The sequence below is a fragment of the Lepus europaeus genome, chromosome 13 (assembly GCF_033115175.1).
Source record: "Lepus europaeus isolate LE1 chromosome 13, mLepTim1.pri, whole genome shotgun sequence".
NCBI lineage: Eukaryota > Metazoa > Chordata > Mammalia > Lagomorpha > Leporidae > Lepus > Lepus europaeus.
This window is the reverse complement of record NC_084839.1, coordinates 7969759-7989220: the sequence shown is the minus strand read 5'-3', so window position 1 is coordinate 7989220 and position 19462 is coordinate 7969759. Positions and strand designations below refer to the sequence as shown.

General features: G+C 61.5%; 1 protein-coding gene and 1 long non-coding RNA gene across 5 annotated transcripts in view; one reads left to right on the top strand and one right to left on the bottom strand.

Moving 5' to 3' along the window:
* HPCAL1 (hippocalcin like 1) overlaps positions 1-9575 on the bottom strand; it is an 83475-nt gene extending 73900 nt beyond the window's left edge. The window contains exon 1 of the mRNA XM_062208947.1: positions 9341-9575. The gene's annotated coding sequence lies outside the window, so the exon portion shown is untranslated. The remainder of the gene's footprint in view (positions 1-9340) is intronic.
* A 259-nt stretch (positions 9576-9834) lies between these two features.
* LOC133772479 (uncharacterized) lies at positions 9835-18830 on the top strand. 4 transcript variants are annotated; one of them, XR_009867774.1, is made up of 6 exons: positions 9835-9939; positions 11462-11607; positions 11723-11833; positions 15667-15830; positions 15999-16070; positions 18088-18830. It is a non-coding gene; the product is annotated as an uncharacterized LOC133772479 (long non-coding RNA). The 4 variants fall into 4 exon arrangements; XR_009867777.1 differs by having other exon boundaries at positions 15999-16082; XR_009867776.1 differs by lacking the exon at positions 9835-9939 and adding an exon at positions 10089-10181.
* Positions 18831-19462: the final 632 nt, after the last annotated feature.

The following is a 19462-nucleotide window of genomic DNA, read 5'->3' as shown; positions in this document are numbered from 1 at the left end:
AGCCGGTCTGGTGCCTGCGAACCGAGCTCAACCACGGCCAGCAGTGACCGCCCCACTGAGATCCACTCCTGGAGCCATGAGCCACTGTCTGATTTCTTTTTTTGAAGATTCACTTACTTATTCGAAAGGCAGAGCGACAGAGAGGGGACACACACACACACACACACACAATCTTCCATCCACTGATTCACTCCTTAAATGTCCACAACAGCCAGGGCTGGGGCAGACCAGAGCCAGGAGCCAGGAGCCGGGAGCCCTACGTGGGTCTCCCTTGTGGGTGGCAGGGACTTGGGTCCTCATCCGCTGCTCTCCTGGGTGCTCTGGCAGGAAGCCAGGTGGGAAATGGGGGAGCTGGAATCGAACCGGCATCCCGATGGGGCGCGTGCATCGCAAGCAGCAACTTAACCCGCTGCACCACAGCCCGGCCCCAACCACCTCCCTCACTGCAGATAACAGGGCAACCTCGGCACGGGCTGAAGGGCGAGAGGGCCAGGCGAGGCCGCCCAGAGTCCCCTCTGACTTCCGCCCGGCCTCTTCCTGTCTCTGCTCCACAGACCGCCCCCTGCGGGTCCCGCGTCTTCTGGGTTAAAGGCTGCTTCCTATCGGGGCTCCTGCCGAGACACCTGCCTGGTTTCATGCCGCCAAGCGGGCTGGGCTCCATGTTGGTCTGCATGGCCAGCTGCCCTGATCCGCAGCGCTGGCAGCCCCTTCCAAGGTGACGGTGACGGAGCCCAGGATCACAACCAGTCAAAGCCAGACACCAACCCAGGATGCCGGAAGGGCCAGCCCAGCCCTGCCTTGAGTCGAAAAAACACCCAAAACAAACCGGCCAATAGGGGACGCGCACGGGAAACAGCCCTGGTGCCCCGACCCCCCGCCCGGCAAGAAGGGTTCTGATGTGAAACAATTCCACCCACCCACCAGCCCGCAGGTGAGCAAGCCGGGGGGAGGGGGCTCCATCTCACACCTGGGCATCCATGGTGCTCCAGGCTTGGGGCCAAGGAGGGGTCACCGAAGACAAGCCCATGGCCCTGGAAGAGGTGGGCGTGCAGGATTCCCAACCAGGAAGGGTTAATCTGCACTCTGGGGGGGCAAAGCAGGGCCCCACGGAGCAGGTGCCGCCGGCTTACACCTGGGCCTGAAAGAGGAGGCGAGACTGTTCCAGAACCTTCCAGAGCAGTGATTCCCTAGGATGGCCCTGCAGAATCACACTCTACCCCTCCACCCACTGAGCGCCCCATCCTAACTCCCCTGGGGACCTCCCACCCAGCACCAGGAGGCCCACCGAGAGCGGCTAACTTTGGCGGGAATGGGCTGCAGGACACAGTGGCCCGAAGGCTGAGGTTCCGGATGGTGATGGAGATGACGGCAATGGTGACACTGATGGCGATGGTGACGGTCACAGTGGTGTTAATGGTGATGCCAACCGTGGTGACGATGGTGATGGGGAATGGTGATGCTGGTGATGATGGTGGTGATGGTGAGGAGGAGGAGGAGGAAGAATGATGATGCTGGTGGTGGTGGTGGTGGTGGTGGTGATGAAGATGGTGACAGTGACAATGGCCCAGGACAGCCACAGAGAGGAGGAGCTGTGGGCCTGGACGCTGCTCGGGGGGCCCTGGCCAGCAGAAGTGGACCTCCTTGCCAATGATACACAGGGCAGCCAGCTCAGAGAACCAGCAGCCAGGCCTCGCTGTTTCCACTAGGTAACAGCCCTCCACCGGGACAACGGCCAACAAAGCAGCTTTCAACTCCTCTTCAGAAACAAGAGCGCAAATTCCCCACCAGAAATGAGAGCAGCTGGTGAGTGCCCAGGCCCGGGCCCTGCTGGCCACCTGTCGCTACCTTTGCTTACTGGGAAGAAGAGAGATGTCCACAGAGCCATGGTGGCCGCCGCACTGTGGGTCCCGCTCCTGGAGGCTAAGCCATCGCTGGACTGCCCAGGCCACACTACACGCGGAAAGGCGTGGGCTTTCTCTAAGGGCTTTTTAATGAGGGTCCAGAGGAGATGAGAGAGCTCCCTGTGGCTTCCTTTTTTTCAGATTTATTTATTTATTTGAAAGTCAGAGTCACACAGAGAGAGGAGAGGCAGAGAGAGAGGGAGGTCTTCCATCCACTGCTTCAGTCCCCAGTTGGCCACAATGGCTGAAGCTGCACCTATTCAAAGCCAGGAGCCAGGAGCTTCTTCCGGGTCTCCCACGCGGGTGCAGGGGCCCAAGCACTTGGTCCATCTTCCACTGCTTTCCCAGGCCACAGCAGAGAGCTGGATTGGAAGTGGAGCAGCCAGGACTTGAACTGGTGCCTATATGGGATGCCGGCGCTGCAGGCAGCAGCTTTACTCACTACGCCACAGCTCCGGCCCCTCTAAGGGTCTTTAATTACGAGCATCTTGCCACTGCCACTGCTTGCAGGGGAGAGAGCTGTGGGGAGGGGATCCCAGTCCTGCAGCCCACAGCCCTGCTCAGCCGAGGCTGGGGGTTGGGGGGGCTCTCACTCTGCCAGGAGCATCCTTGCCACCACACACAGTCGACAGGGACAGGTCGGGGAGGGGCTGGCACCAACTCTGCTTTCTGGAGACGTCTACGCAACGCAGAGAGCTGAGCACCGCACACGGAACAGGACGGAGCACAGGGGCCCCATCCCGCCAGGCTGCTGGGGCCCCTCAGGCCGCCTCCCCCCACTCACATCCAGAGATGCTCCCCAGGCACCTTTGGGGGCACGGAGCAGAGGAACAACCTGCAGGCCCCTCGGCTGAGCTCCCAAGTTCAGAGCCACCAGGGGTGCTTCTCGGAGGGTGTGAAGCCGGGACAACGCAGAACAGCAGCTCCCCGGAGCCCCCCAGAACACTGGGCCCCGTGCGGGAGCCCCTCACCAGCACCCACAGGCTCGGACTGCAGCACCTTGACCTTGCACTTGAAGAGGCTCCGCAGCAGCAGAGGCCGCGCGACCATCCAAGGACGCACAGACAGGAGCAGCGGCCACTACTATCCCTGCCCCCCACCAGCCAGGCTCGCATCTGTGGTCCCAAGAGGGGCCTAGGACCCCTGGTGGTGCATGAACAACCTCGGCCTCGGGGACAGAGCAGACGCGGCGACTCAGACCCAGGTCTGTCTGCCCCCAGTCACTGAGAAACTCCCCGCCCAGCGGGCGAGTTCCCTCCCTCAGCAGGAGAGAGACCACCAGGACCCGAGACGGGTCTGTGCCTGGGTTTGTGCACCTGCCCAACAGCGTCTTCTCCTCTGGTACCTTCTCCAGGAACAAGTGCAAGGAGAGAAATTCAGGAATACACAGGGCATCCGAGTGCACTCGAGCCCTCCACTGCCCAGGAGAGCCGTCCGCCGCCCAGGACCGCCCAGGAGAGCCGTCCGCCGCCCAGGAGAGCTGTCTATGGACTGTTCCGCTTGGTCGGGGCAGAGGCCGTGGGCGTGAAGCACTCCCACCCTGAAGAGACCTTGTACTGCCTAGAAAGACAACAGCAGCCCGGGCGGTGGCAGGAGGCTGTATTACTAAGGGTGGGAAAGGAAGAGACCCTCCACTCCCGTTTAATTATGAGCTCTTCTACTTTCTGCTGATGGCTCTGGGCTGCTCGACTGCTCCAGGCTGCTTCCAATTTTCATTTAAAAAATGCGTTTGATGGGACTGCTGCTGTGGCGTAGCGGGTAAAGCCACCGCCTGTGGTGCCGGCATCCCATATGGGCACCAGTTCGAGTCCTGGCTGCTCCACTTCTGATCCAGCTCTCTGGATGGCCAAGTCCTTGGGCCCCTGCACCTGCATGGGAGACCAAAGGAAGCTCCTGGCTTCAGATAGGCCCAGCTCCAGCCATTCCAGCCATCTGGGGAGTGAACCAGCGGACAGAAGACTTCTCTCTCTCTCTCTCTCTCTCTCTGTCTCCTCTCTCTGTGTAACTCTTTCAAATAAATAAATAAACCTTTTAAAAAAATGTGTTTGAGGGCAGGCTTAGACCTGGTGATTTAAACACCAGATAAGAGACCCACGAGGCCCCTATCAGAGTGTCTGGGTTCCACTCCCGGCTCTGACTACCCAATTCCAGCTTCCCACCAATGAACACCCAGGGGCGCAGCCGGTACCGGCTCAAGTCCCTGGGTCTCTGCCACCCACGTGGGAGACCTGGCCTGGCCCCCAGCTCCTGGCTTTGGCCTGGCCCAGCTCCAGCTGTTGTGGGCATCTGAGGAGCGAACCAGCAGACGGGAGCGCGCTCTCTCTACATCTGTCGCTCTGCCTCCCAAAGAATTGAGAAATCTTTTTAAGTAAAACAATTAGAGTTTGATGCCATAAGCCTCCACGTTGATGCTCAAACAGGAAATGCATGGGGCAAGGACCCACACACAGACCCGACACACCCCAAGTTTCAAATTCCAACACTCTGCAGGCTACTCAGGAGTCAGGGGGTCCGGCTGACACCCATGGCTACACCGCAGGCCCCGCAGCTGCGCTGGGCGCAGGCTTCTCACTGGGTGATGGGCACACTCCCGGCCCACCCTGCCAGGCACTGAGAAGTCAGCTCTAATGGCCAGCCCCAGGAAGGCATCACAGGGGACCCCTCGGGCCAAACCCACCAAACGATACAGAGGAAGAAAAGGCAAGTCCAGGAAGCCGGGAAATGGATGGAGGAGGGCGGGGCGGGGGCTGGGAGCCGGCGACACAAAGTGACCACAGCTAGGCAGGAGGGCTCTTCCTGGGGTGACGGCTCCCCACGGCGCTGTACACTCTGCAGAAACCACGGAGCGGCACTCAAACCAGGCGCCCCTTATTGTATACGGATCATGTCACGACACAGGCGTCAAGTGCAGCTGAAGCAGCCTGGGAGAGACAGAAAAGCAAGCCCCACCAGCTCCCGGGAGTCAGACAGAGGGTGCGTCGTGGGGAAGGCCCTGGCCCCCCAGCTGGCAGCAGGAGCTCCCGTCCCGGGCACTCACACCCCCTGGGCTTGTTCAGTGACCGCCCCACACGCCCGGCCCTCCCGGAGCACAGCCTGGGAGCAAGGCCCGCGCCAGGTGCTCAAGCAGCACTTGTGGAGTAAGAGCGAGCGCGAACCTGGCGCGGGTGGAGGCGGGGGAGCGGGAGACGTGAGATCTGCGTTCCCACAGTGAGCTGCCGGCAGGAACAGGTGCCCGGGCTCGGCTGCTGCGGGGGGAGAGGCCGGGATGGGAGGGAGCCCAGACGCTCCTAGGTCTCCACTGTGACAAACAGGCAGCAGACGCAGATCCGGGGAGGCGAAGGGTCCCAGCTCCGCTCCGGCGGGCAGCAACCCGCAGACCCCCCCACCTGCCCAGAGACAGCGCTGCCACCTGCCCACGGAGAGCCTGGCACAGGTGGAAGGAGGCCAGGTTCTAGAGACGCCCTGAGCGCCTGAGGGGAGTCCCTGCAGGCAAAGGAGGGGCTGCACTGGGGCACAAGCGGGTGGAGGAAAACCCAGGCGAGGCTCTGATCTGGGGTCCTCACGGGGTCCACGCTGAACAAGCTGCACTCTTTTGTTTCCCTAAAGATTTATCTATTAATCTGAAAGACAGGGAGGGAAGGAGAGACAGCAAACTCCTCCATCTGCTGGTTCACTCCCCAGATAGGCACAACAGCCAGGCCTGGGCCAGGCTGGAGCCAGGAACCAGGAGCTCCATCCGGGTCTCCCTTACAGGTGGCAGGGGTCCAAGCACTTGGGCCACTCTCTGCTGTTTCCCGGGTGTGTGAGCAGCGAGCAGCCGGGACTTCAAAAGCTACTCACACAGGAGTGGCTTAACCCGCCCCAACGCCGCCCCAATCTGGAGCTTTCTCAGTCCAGAGTCAGAGACCCCCCACTGGCCCCTGCGAGAACAGCTCCTATCTAAGCAGACAGGTGGGCCCGCCGGGCACCTCCACCCTGGGCCCTGGCCTCCTGCCTGCCTGGACCACGCAGTAACTACTGGGGAGGCGGCACACTGTGAATCACAGGCACTGGGCGAGCAAGCTCGGGGCGCGCTGGTGTGGGAGATGAAGGCGAGCGGCCCCACGAGCCCAGGGCTCCCGACCCGCGTGGCAGGAAGATGGCCGCGGCCTCCGAGAAGTCCGTAGTCTGTCATGCCTCGCAAATGCAGAGACGGAGGCTCTGCCCCTGAAATTCAATTTACTCGGAACGACACGGCCAAGGTAGGGCTTTCTACAGGATTTACTGTGCTTTTCAGATGATAAAGAAGAAAATCTTTAGGCTGGCACCTTGTCGTCAGCCCCTAAGAAATCTTCCACCGCCACTGTACTGATTACCTAAGTTACACGGCACCCGCGCCACCAGGCTCCAAGGATTCTCCCGGGAAGGTGGAAAGCGACGTGAAACACTCCATGAAACCTGTATTATTTTACTGAACGAGAGAAAGAGAAATCTTTCATCCACTGCCTCACTTCTCAAATGCCTGCGACAGCTGGGGCTGGGCCAGGCTGCAGCCAGGAGCCTGGGACTCCATCTGGGTGTCCCCCAGCCTGGCCGCTGGGGCTGTCACCTGCTGCCTCCCAGGATCTGCTCTGGCAGCAGCAGGAGTCGGGACTCCAACCGAGGCACCCCACCAGGCATCTTAACCGCTGCACCTGACGCCGGCCCCCAAAGGAAACCTTCTCCCCTTAGGCAAGTGGCCCTGAGTCAGCCCCCTCGACCCATCTGGGTTTCTCCTTCCGCAATTATCCCGTCACCCCCAGACCAGAAACTCAACCCACAGGGAAAGGACCAGAGCTGCCCGAGATCCACAGGCCTGCGTGTGGCCGGGAAGCCTGGTGAGATGGCGGAAGAACCGGGCGGCGAGGAGGCCAGGAGTCAGACCTCCTGGCGTCTGCTCGTGCCACATCACGCGTGCTTCCCTGCCCACGCCCACGCCGCGGCTGCGCCTTTTCCACAATTGACAAGTGACAAGTTTCAGACCTGCTGGATGGCACGGCTCCCTCACACAACGATCCGAGTCTAGATAAAAACTCGGTTGCCAAGCAGCTTCCTCTTTGGTGCCAAATAAACTCTGGGGCTCCCTGCGAGCACCCTGGACAGTCCCTGATGCACAAGGGACCCTGGAACTTAACCGTGAAGGGGTGCTGCTGCAAGGCCTCGCCGTCGGCTCGGGAGGAGGACAGAGGGAGTGACAGGTGACCATGCTGGACGCCAGCCAGCGAGCTGGAGGCTGCAGGCCTGGTGGGGGGTGTGCACGAGGGAGCCCACTCCACCTCCTGTGTTGCTAATTCTGGGCAGCCCTGCGGCCAGAAAAGGAGAAGGAGCTAAATCCCGAAGGAATCTGTCCCAGTCTTTCCCTGCTCCCGGAACGGCTCTCGCAGGGGGCCCTGCGCTGCAGTCTGGGGACTCCCTCTTCGCCAGGGTCCGACTCTGGCCCGGCTGCCCCGCGGGTGGAATGACTTTCCCCGCATCTGCTCCCACGGGGACCACACCTCGCCACACATCCTCCACCTTACCAGGGCAGCAGGCGAGGCTCAGAGTGTGGACAGCTGGCCGGGCAGCGGCCCTGGGCCTCCCCTCTGGTACGTATCCAAAACAACCTCAAGGGCTCGCTAATCAGAGGGCTTTCAGAAGCGAAACAGAAATAGATGCAGGGCCAAGCCTCCGCCCGCTGCCTTTCACCAAACACGTGCCCCTCTTCCGCCCGTCTTCTGGGGTGAGGAGGCTGATTTTTAAACATCCATCACACACGGGAGAACTCAGAGCAAAGACCCCTTTCTCCTGCAGGATATAAAAATCACCCGACGACACACAAACAGGTGGCTCAGCCTGTGCTGCCCGCTGGAAGATGGGCACTCCCAGAAGATATGGGGGAGGGGGCTCAGTCCGGGCTGGAACCCAACCCAAGGGTTAGAGGTTCTGGCCCCTGGTGTCACAAGGCCGCCAGGGCCCCCGCCGAGCTCCTGGGTCCTGGCAACCACATCCCAGACCCCAAGCCGCCGAGCTGCCTCCCCCCTCCCCAGGCCGGCGCTGGGCTTTGCGAGCCTTGGGCACCCAGGAGACGCGCCCTGGGTTAAGGGTGGCCTGCTCTTTGGAAGGGGCTTTCGAGAAAGACGCGGAGTTGGCGGAGGGAAGGCCCCCACCCCTGCTCGGGCTCGCGGGGGGTGGGGTGCAGGGCTCTCCCCAAAGGATGGGCCGCGGGGACCGCGACGCGCGCGCGTTACCCGCAGCTAAACGTTTGTAAATGAGGCTGTGGGACTAGCAGGAAGGGTCTCCTGCGGACCCCACCCCGCACCACTACCACCACCCCCGCCTCACACCAAGCTGACTGCGAGGGGGCGGCGGCGGCCGGTGAACGCCATCCTCCGGGTGAAACGCGCCGGGGCGCGGGATCGGGGGCCGCGCGGGAGACCCGCAGAGCCGGAGACCCGCGGCTGCGGAGCGCGCCCCCTTCACCCCGGGACCACCGGGTCCCAGAGCCGCAGCAGCCCGGGAGGAAGCACTTGTTGGACCGAGAGAGGCTGCAGCGGCTCCCGCCTGCGCCGTCGTCGGCCTCCGGGCCGGCGCTCGGGGACGCCGGTCGCGGTGCGGGCACCGCGCAGCCCTGCACGCCAGAGGCGGCGCGCCCGCAGCCCAAACTTTCTGGAATCTCCTCGCTCCGCCGTGAAGTTCGAGCCGGGAGAAAGGCACAAACACGCGCAGGGAGGGGACGCTGGGGCCGCGCCCACGGCCGGCGGGGAGGAGGGCGCTGATCCGGTTAGCGCAGACCTACTACGCGCACGGCTCAGCGCAGGCTGCGGAGCGCACCACTACCGCGAGGCGGAGGCTGCCCCGTTCGGGAGAGAAGCAGAGGGCGGCGGGTCCGGCCCGGCTCGCGGCGCAGGCGAGGCCGGGCGAGGGGGGCGCAGCTCGGAGCTGCGCGGGCCCCCATCCCGGCCGCGGCGCCCCGGCGACCCTCGCGGGCCGTGCGGTTCTGCGCCCCGGCGGGGTGGATCCCCGGGGCCCACGAGGCCCGAGGCGGCCTCGCTGTCCTCCCCGGCTCCCGAGCTCCGCACTGCGCCGACCGACAGGGCCCGGGGGCCGGGCGCCCTGGGCCTGGCCGCCCACGCCCACCCCGCCACCCCAGCGCCGCTCGCGCACCACAGCGGCCCCGCCACGCATCTCCATAAACGCAGTCGGAAATGTGCACCCCCCAACCGCACACACGGATGCCCACGAGGACACGCCATTCCCGAGACGCCTCGGTCCGCGGCACCCCCAACTCCACGGCGCGGGGAGACGCTCGCACACACAGAGCCGCACACGCGTGCACACGCGTGCGCACACACATGTACACACGCGCGCGCGCGCACCGAGGGGGCCCGATCGCAGCGCGCGCCGGCTCACGCGCCCGCAGCCCCGCAGCCGCCCCTTCTTACCGGCTCCGCCGCAGGACCCGGTCCGCAGGCTTCCCGAGCCCAAGTTCGGCCCCGCGGGCCGCTGCCTGGGGCGGGCGCCGAGGCCGGAGGGAGCTAGGAGCGCCCGCGTCCGTGAGCCCGCAGCCGCCGCGCCGGCCCTGCGCTCATCGCCACGCACAAAGACAAAAGGGAGCGGGCAGCCAGCGAGCGAGCGAGTGGAGACGCCGCCGGCCCGCGTCCGCCGCCCGCCGCCGGGAAGGAAGGGACGCGAAGGCGGGACCCGCAGGCGGGGGCCGGGGCGGGGCGCAGCGGGGGCGGGCGCGCAAGTTTCCTGCGGACCCGCCCCCGCGCGGCCACGCCCCCCGCGCGGCCCCCGGCCCGCCCCCCGCCCAGCCCGGGCTCGGCCGGTCCGCGGCGCGCCGGGGCGGCGGGGCGGGGCGGGCTGCGGCCGGTCCCGCCTCCCTGACCCTCGGCCTCCGGCCTGCGGGCGAGGAGAGGTCGGGAGGCGGCCCCGGGAGGGGCCCGCCCGCCTCCGCAGGAAGTGCAGCCGGGCGGCCTGCCCGGGGGAGGACGCCGGAGCCGCCGCCGGCCCCTGGCCCCGGCCCGGGTCCCGCGAGCAGGTGCCCGCCGCCGCCCCGCGCGAGACCGGCTGCGGTTCTGGCTCGCTGGGCCTGCAGCCCGCACGGGGAAGGGTCCGGCCGGGGGGCGGGGGGGCTTCGGGCTCCTTTGCTGGGGAGGGGGCTTGGCCGACATCCTGTGCTGGCCGAGCGGCTTGCTGGGTGTCGGGGCTAGGCGGGCAGTGCTCCCTCCACCCAGGGCGGTGGCACCTGCCGCGACCCCCAGCCCCAGGCCCCCAGGACAGGTAACCACAGAAACGGCCGGCGGCGGCGCCAGGGAGAAGCTCGGCGCCGCCTCCACCAGAACCGCGGCGGGAACGGCGGTGCGGGGGCTGCGGGGAGGCACTGCAGGGGGCGTCGGCCCTCTCCCCCTCCCTCGCCCTCGCCGCGGCGCCCCGTGCGGGCCACACCTTGAAGGAGACGGGCTCCCGGCAGCCCCGGGCTGCGGGGGATGCGGTGGGGCGCCCGCAGCCGCAGCGCCCTGCCTGCCCGCGTGCGTGGCGGAGACCAGTGGGCCGAGGCTGCTGGTGGCGCATCCGCGCGGAGGGAGGGTGGGCCAACAGGTGGGAGGCAGCCAGGCGACTGCAAAAGCGGGCGTCAGCCGGTGGGGGGGCGGGTGCTGTCCTTGGTCACCTGGAAGACCCCAGGTCTCACCCAGCTCGCGGCTCGGCCTGAATGCCAAGGCGGCACACTGGCTGGTGTCTAGGGTGGCCGGAGCTGGCACCCGTTCCTTTGCTTGGCCTTGTGGCCGGCTTGTGGCACAGCCAGTGGTGAGTCCACTGCCTGCCACGCGGGCATCCCCGGCTGTGACCCGGCTGGAGGCCTGGCTGCTTAGCTTCCGATCCGGCTTCCTGCTGGTGCTCCTGGGAAAGCAGCCAAAGACGGGCCAAGCACTGGGCGTCTGCCACCCCCCCCCCCCGGGAGCCCTGGATGGGGTTCCTGGCTCCTGGCTTTGGCCTGGCCCTGCGCAGCCTTTTGCAGTCATTTGAGGAGTGAACCAGCAGATGGACCCGAGAGAGATGGGGCCCAGGGGTCAGTCAGAGCCAGGCTGGAGGTAGCACTCAGTACTCTGCCTCGTGCATTGGCGAGAGTGTCGCACAGCCCGGCTGGATGCCAGGGGCCTGGGAGGGATGCCCTCGCTGAGTGCCCAGGACAAAGCTGAGCCAGTGTGGGGAACGCGCAGCAAGGATCTGCCCCAGACACTGGTGCCATCCCACAGCAACAGCAGACTGCATGAGCGTGGGCGTCACCGCCCGGGCCTGTGCGGTGCAGTTGGCTCACGGGGGGAGAGGTCAGTTTGTGGAGGAGGTGACCATGTCCCAGGGTCCTGCAGGATGAGCAGGGGTCCCCGGTGGCATAGGAGAAGTGCACAACACAGGTGGGAGGTGGGATCGTAGGTGACGCAGCTTGGGAGAGCTCAGGCAGGTGGAGGGTGTTCCTGGAGCGGCCTGCTCTCCGTCCAACGGTGCCCCGCGCTGTCCGCACACCTGCACGGGTTCTATCCCAGCTCTGCTTGCAATTCCAGCTTCCTGCTGATGTGCACCCTGAGAGGCGGCAGGTGGTGGCTCCTGGCTTGGGTCCCTGCCACCCACGTGGGAGACCCAGCTGGAGTTCCTGGCTCCCGGCTTTGGCCTGGTTCCTGGCTGTTGCAGGCATTTGAGCATTGAACCAGTAAGTGGAAGAGACCTCTCTCTCTCTGTCCTCTTTCTCCTTTTCTTCCTCCTCCTTTTTCTCCCTCCCAAATACATTTTAACCAAAGAGATAATTTTTTTTAATCCCGGTCCAGCGCTCACCTTGCCCAGCTCCTCAGTCCACGCGCACGTCTCTTTGCTGAACCTGTAACAAAACGCATCACAAACCTTGCGATTCGGGCGTGTGTCTCTCCGGTGACTGGCAGGTTGGTGTCTTCCCCTTTGTCCCCACTGCTCCTTCAGGATGGGGACCAAGCGCGCCTCCTGCAGCTTGGTGGACGGAGGGCGCAGGACTGACCCAAGAAGGACTTTGGAATTTATTGAAATAGAGCAAGGGGAAAGCGAATTCAGAGCAGGCGCTGTGTTCCTGTCCCACAGCTGCTGTCCCAGAAAGGGGCCCTGCGAGCAGAAATACGCAGTCACGGCTCTCGGGGCCCCAGATCCACGGAGCAATGAATCCCATTAGGGTGGGGGTGGAGCTGACGCCGGTGGCTGGGCCATGGGCCACCTGGCTTCCAGCCATGGCGGCGGGGGCTAGAGCCTAGGATTTCTGTATTTGAAAGGCAGAGAGAGAAAGAGGGAGAGAGATGCTGGTTCACTCCCCAAATGGCTGCAACAACCCAGGCTGGGCCAACCCAAGCCAGGAGCCAGGAGCTGCACCCAGGTCTCCCGTGTGGGCGGCAGGGGCCCAAGTGCTGGGGTCATCTTCCGCTGCCCTCCCGGGTGCAGTAGCAGGGAGCTGGCTTGGAAGATCGGCTGTGACTGCAACCAGCTCTCTTGTATGCGGGTGTCCCAAGTGTGTCTTACCCTGCTGTGCCACAGGGCTGACCCCAAACCTCGTTTCTGTAGCAACACGATCATGTTTTGTTAGGGTGTGCCCCGTGACCTCCTCCTAACTTGATTCTCAGTGAAGACCCAGTTTCCAAATGAGGTCGCACTGGATGGTAGCAGGAGCCAGGGCGTCAGTGTCTTTGGGGAAGAACAGTGCGACACAGCAGGTGGCTCGTACGTGTGCAGTTTGTCTTCTGTATGATTCCCTGAAACACCTAGGCAGAACGAACTCTCACCGCGCCCGGCGCCATGGAGTAGTGGGTAAAGCCGTGTGCTGGCATCCCATGTGGGCGCCATTTGAGTCCTGGCTGCTCCACTTCTGACCCAGCTCCCTGCTAATGCACCTGGGAAAGCAGCAGAAGATGGCCCAAGTGCTTGGGCCCCTGCATCCACATGGGAGACCTGGAGGAAGCTCCTGGCTTCAGATTGGCTCAGCTCTGGCCGTTGCTGCCATTTGGGGAGTGACCCTCTCGCTCTCTGACTCTGCCTTTCAAATAAATAAATCTTTTTTTTAAAAAAAGAATTATATTCTTAATATTCTTAATGATAACTTAGTTTTAAGATTTTGCTAAAGTCCTTATTTATTTATTAAAGAGGCAAAGTCACAGACCCAGAGGGAGCTGCCACCTGCTGGCTCACTCCCCCGATGCCCTCAAAGCCAGGACTGAGCCAAGCCAAAGCCAGGAGCTGGGAGTTCAACCCGGGTCTCTCCCAGATGTCCCGAAACCACCCCCTGGAGTCTTCGCCTGCTGCTCCAGGGCCTGCATTGTGAGGAAGCTGAGTTAGCCAGAGCCAGGACCGAAACCCATGCGCTCCCACGTGGGCAAGGCTGTCCCCACGGCCTGAGGCACTCCCATGTGGGCGCAGTGTCCCCACGGCCTGTGGCACTCCCACGTGGGCAAGGCTGTCCCCACAGCCTGTGGCACTCCCACGTGGGCAAGGCTGTCCCCACGGCCTGTGGCACTCCCACGTGGGCAAGGCTGTCCCCACGGCCTGAGGCACTCCCATGTGGGCGCAGTGTCCCCACGGCCTGAGGCACTCCCACGTGGGAACGGCTGTCCCCACGGCCTGTGGCACTCCCACGTGGGCACGGTGTCCCCACAGTCTGTGGCACTCCCACGTGGGCGCGGGCATCCCCACAGCCTGGCCAATGCCCACCCCGAGGCTCTGTGGTTTCTCTCATTTTTATTGTGTAGAAATACACATAACATAAAACGTGTCATCTTAATCCTTTAAAGGGTACAGCTCAGTGGTAACTAACAAATTCATAAGGTATTTATGTATTGTTATAATACAACCATCACCACCATCTATCCCATAACCCTTTTTATCTTGTGAAACTGAAGTTGTTTTTTATTCATTTGGAGATCAGAGTCACAGAGAGAGACACAGAGAAATCTTCCATCTTCTTGTTCATTCGCCAGTTGGCCGCAATGGCCAGTGCTGGGCCAGGCTGAAGCCAGGAGCCAGGACCTTCTTCCGGGTCTCCGCTGTGGGTGCAGGGACCCAAGCGCTTGGGCCATCTTCCTCTGCTTTTCACGGTCCCTTAGCAGGGAAGTGGCCTGGACGTGGAGGAGCTGGGACTCAAACCAGGGCCCAGATGGGATGCCAGTGCTGCATTTGGAGTGTTAGACACTGTGCCACGAAGCCAGCCCCCGGGAACCTAAAACCCTACAGCTATAAATAATGATGACCCGGGCCAGCGCTGTGGTACAGCTGGTTAAACCCCAGCCTGCAGTGCCGGCATCCCATATGGGCCCCAGTTCGAATCCCAGTCGCTGCACTTCCGATCCAGCTCTCTGCTATGGCCTGGGAAAGCAGTAGAAGATGACCCAAGTGCTTGGGCCCCTGCACCCACGTGGGAGACCCAGAAGAAGCTGCTGGCTCCTGGCTCCGGCCTGGCCCAGCCCCCCATTGCAGCCATCTGGGGAGTGAACCAGGGGATGGAAGACCTCTGTCTCTGATTCTGCTCCTTGCTCTCTAACTCTGGAAGTGGAATCCCATGGTATTGTCCTTTTGTAACTGGCTTGTTGGTTACACTTCGCATAACCTCCCGAGAGTCCTCCGTGCTGCCGTGGGAGTCAGCATTGCGTGTGCCTCGCCGTCTGCTTGTCCACTCCTCTGTGAGGGACACTTGGGCTGCTTCCCCACCTTAGCGGTTGTGGGGAGCGCTGCTGACTCAAGTGCACAAACATTGAGCCTGTGTTTCATTTCTCTGGGGTGTGCACCAGAGAGGGACTGGCCACTCCTATGGGAAAGTTGTCTTCATTTTTTTGAGGAAGCTCACGCTCTGTTCCACCGTGGCTGTAGCATTTTGCATCCCCACCAGCTGCGTCCAGCGGCTCCACTTCGCCCAGATCCTCACTGGCACTGGCACTGCTTGTTTCTGGTGGCCGCTGGCCTAATGGGCAGGAGAGGGAGTGTCACTGAAATCCTGATTACTGAGCCTGTGTCTGTGTGCTTAGTGGTCATTTGTGTATCATATTTGGGAAATATTCAAGGCCTTTGCCTGCTCTTTAATTGGGTTGGTCGTTTTGTTGTTGAGTTTTAAAAGTTCTCTCTGGAGCCTGCACCGTGGCACAGTAGGTTAATCCTCCACCTGCAGTGCCGGCATCCCCTATGGGCACCGGTTCACGTCCTGGCCGCTCCTTTTCCTATCCAGCTCTCCGCTATGGCCTGGGAAAGCAGTAGAGGATGGCCCAAGTGCTTGGGCCCCTGCACCCGCGTGGGAGACCCGAAAGAAGCTCCTGGCTCCTGGCTTAGGATCGGCCCAGCCCTGGCCATTGCAGCCATTTGGAGAGTGAACCAGAGGATGGAAGACCTTTCTCTCTGTCTCTCCCTCTTTCTGTCTGTAACTGTACCTCTCAAATAAGTAAATAAAATCTTTTTTTACAAAAAGTTCTCTCCGCATCCTGGATACTAATCTCATCAGATATATGATTTGCGAATATTTCCTCCCATTCTTTAGGTTACCTTTTTACACAGTGTACAATTCTTGAAATTTTTTCATGAAATCTATTTTTCACTTTGCTGCCTGTGCCTTTGACGTCACATCCTATGAATCATGGCCAAATCCAGTGCCACGAAGCTTTTGCTCTGTTTTCTTCCAACAGTGGTTGTTTGGGCCTTCCACTCAGGTCCTTGGTCACTGGAGCTTGGTGATGTCTAGGGTGTGAGGAAGGGTCCAGCTGCCTTGTTCTGCTCGTAGGTTTCCGGTTTTCCCAGCCCCGTTCGTTCACTGGAAAGACAGTCTTCTGCTGGGCAGTGGCCATGTACTTCTGCAGGACAGCATTTGACCAAACACGCCCAGTTTATCTCTGCACTGCTCCCCGCCGTTGTGGCAGCCGCTGTCTGGATTCCTGTAGCCTTGTGGTGAGTTTGGAAATCAGGAAGTGTGGGTCCTGCAGCCTTGTTCTTTTTCAAGATCTCGGCTGTGCTGGTCGCCTGGGGATTCCCTGGGACCTCAGACGCGCCTGTTTCTGTGCCTGACGTGGGTGGGGTTCTGTGCTTTCTCCGTCATTTTATTTGCCCATTTTGCAGGTGAGGGAACCTGTGCTTGGAGGAAGGAATGAGAGTCAGCGACAGCCGGGTCTCACAGCCGCACCTGCCCAGGTGTTGCAGAAAGTAGTATTTTGTTCTTGTATATTGCTAGTGGCACTGCCCCGGACCCAAGTGGGTGCCCTGCTGGGGAGGCCGGGGACCCCAGCCCGTCTCCCCCATGAGTCTCTCTCCCGGTTTTCTTTGTAATGACAGAGTGGGGAGACGGGGCTGCCAGGAATAGAGTGGGCGAGGCTCTGGCGGGCGGGAGCGGCCCCTCTGGCCGCCTGCCCTTCCCCTGACCCCAGGCACTGGTGGGCAGAAACAGCGGAGGGCTTCCTTGCAGCGCTGGCAGGAAGAGCCCCGAGCTGGCTGCAGAGGGGAAGTGAGAGCTGTGCCTCGGATGCGGCCTCGGATGGGTGGGTGGGTCCCGGCTGGGCACCGGGGTCCGGGACCGCCTTGTTTGGCTGCGTGGGCGGCTGCTCCCGATGCAGGTGCTGTGGCCCGTGGAGGGAGCATGGAGGCCGGTTCTAAGGGGTCCCCTTCCCGGCTCTATCGCTGCGAGCTCCAGGGGCCCGAGAGAAGTGGAAGTGTCCCTGTTGCCAGAGCAACAGGGGCTGTTGCCTTGCTAGGGGCTCACTGGTACCCCCTCCCCACGCCAGACTCAGACGTTGAAACCTTAACTCCCAAGGGGACTGATTTTAGACTGATTAGGCCATACTTGTGGCTGAATGAGTCACAAGCCCTGATCCAAAGGCCAGGAGATCCACACAAAGAGGAGAGGCAGCTCTCGCTCCCCACGTGAGCAAAGGCACACAGCAGAGGGTGGCCGACGACCAACCAGGACGCGAGCCCTTAGCGGAGTCAGCACCAGCAGACCCCACGCCCACCACGATGGCATTTGCTCCGGCAGCCCCCAGCACAAGACATAAGCCGTGCTCGCTGTGTTATTTCTTCTTCCATCCCCTGCTACCTCTCTCTCACCCCCGGGACCCTGCCCTTCATGGACAGAAGGGCACAGGAGGGCTTTGTGCAAGAAAGAATTTGGACTTGCAACAAAGAGTAGCCGTGGTGAAGCCAGCCACGCGTGGTGAGCCATCCACAAAAAAAATCCCACTTTTCTTCCGAAAGGATCTCCGTTTTCTCCGGCCCCTCGTGTGGCATGGGCTAAGGTCTGCTGGCTACCAAACAGCCCCGGGGCTTTGAGGGCCTGGCTGTGGGCCCTGAGAAGTTCCTTGCCCCCGTGCCCAGCTTCTAGAACCCCTCTGGCCAGCCTGGGCTGGGGCACAGCACGTGGCTGAGAGAGGGGCAGGTTCACCCGGCATGGGCTCCTCTCTCTGCCGTCACCAACGGCATGCATGTGAACTGAGGGAATGGGCCCAGCCTCTTCTCTAAGGTGGACAGTTGGACCTGCCTCGTGGGGACATGGAGAGGCTTGAGTGAGCTAACACCGGATGCTTCCAGAAAGAGAAGCTGCCCCTCCCCCTTCGCTCGTTCCTCCCCCCACCCCCACGCTTTATCAGTCCAGAACGTTATCTTTAGTAACCGCAATGGAGCCCTAAGCCAGGGTTCCGTGTCCTAATTCATGACGTGTGGACGTTAGGGTGGCAGGCGGCGTGGCAGGTGCTCCCTGGGAGCGCTGGCTCGGCCGTTCTTGTCATCATGCGAGAAGGATCTTACACGTGAGACAGGGAGGCGCGGTGAGCGTGCCAGCCAAGTCTAATGAAGAGGGCACACCCTGCGGGTGGGTCAGGGGGCCATCTTGGCAAAGCACGGAGAGCCCAGTCCACATTCAGCCTGGAGTTTTTTATGGACGTTGGGTGTGGGCCCTCCATTCCTCCTCCCCTACATCCTTTCTGGGAGGTTCTGGGCGAGGGCTTTCTGGACAGGGAATCCCTTCTAGAACCTCCATCAGCCCCCTTGATGACCGCCGGTGACAGTCCCCTAAGCTGCCCCCAGGGAGAGGGCTGGGACCCACCCCACCAGGTCGTCGAACAATGACAAGACTCGGATATGTAAGTGCTGGTTTGCGTCTAGGGCTGGCTTCCTGGTTGCATCACGCAGAAATTCCCGTTTTTCTTCCCTCACACAGCTCCTGTCTCCATAGCTACCCTAACATCACCTCCAACATCCTCGTGTTTCAGCCGTGCCGGGGGATCGGCACCTAACCCGTCGGAGCATGGGTCGGCCTGGGTGATCCGCCCTTGGGTGCAGAGGAACGGGTCAGAGACGCGATGGGGCAGACGTGGCTTCGTAATCCGGGACACGTGCACGCCAATGACGCCCGTGTTGATCTTGTAGCCGCGGCCCTGCAGAGAGACCCCCGAGTTGGGTTGAACCCGTATGGTCTTGCTGGTTGCACAGCTGGGTAGAGGGGGCCCCAGGGGCTGACCGCTGGTTGCCCAGTGTGGGAGGTGGCTCTGCACGTCGCCCTGACATCTTTTCTGTGTCTGGTCCGGCTGCAGGACCCTCATACAAAAGCAGCTGCTTTCGTGTCCCGCTCCGCCCCGGGGCTTCTCGCCTGCCCAGGACTGGAGAGCTGCGTCTCTCTCCCCGAGACACACTCGCGCCTCTGCCGTGATGGGGGGCAGACGTGAAAACCCTGTGGCCTCGCAGGTCTCTCATCTTGCAGCTCAACTCTGACCAAACCCCAACAGACGGAAAACACAGTGCTCGAAGGTAGTTGTACATTTCCTGGTAGGCACGGTTTTAAACGTGAGAAGACACAAGGGACATTAATTTTAATCGTGCATTTGGTTTCTGTATGTGCTATGATTCATCATTCAATATGTAATCGATGTAAAATTGTGAAAGGATTTTTTAAAATGATGATGCTGGGACAGAAACATAAATGGCTTATTTATTTATTTATTTATTTTGTTGGACCTGAGTGAGTGCACACAGAGGAGCGCCACACACTGATACAATGTGCGGTCCTTTATTGCCGGTGGCCGAGAGTGGGCTCGTGCCCTCGAGAACTCTCGACCCCAAAGCCCAAAGCAACAGGGGTTTTAAAGGCAAAAACCACAAAATCAGGAGGGGAGTGCATGGTTGCTGGGATCAAGGGGGAACACATGGTTACTGGGGTCAAGCTGACCTAAAACCTATGGGACATTAATGTCAATTATAACCTTGACGATACCAGTTACAATCTCAATATTAATTAGAATCTTGACATTAATCCAATTATTGGTTTTAATCGTACGTAGGACGTAGACAAATTACATTTTTATCACTAACCCAGGGGCAGCCTATCCGCTTCCAAGCTTAAGCAATCACGCTAGGGGGTTCTCTGCTCTGCCGAGTGTGATACAGTTTGCTGCTACTGTCCGAGAGTTTTAGATCAGGGTCTCACGGGGGGGGGGGGGGGGGTATTCAAGATGGAGTCTCAGGTGCTCCAAAATTGAGAGAGGAAAGAGAGGGCTCTCATCTATGGTCACTCCCCAGATGCCCGCATTGGTTGGAGT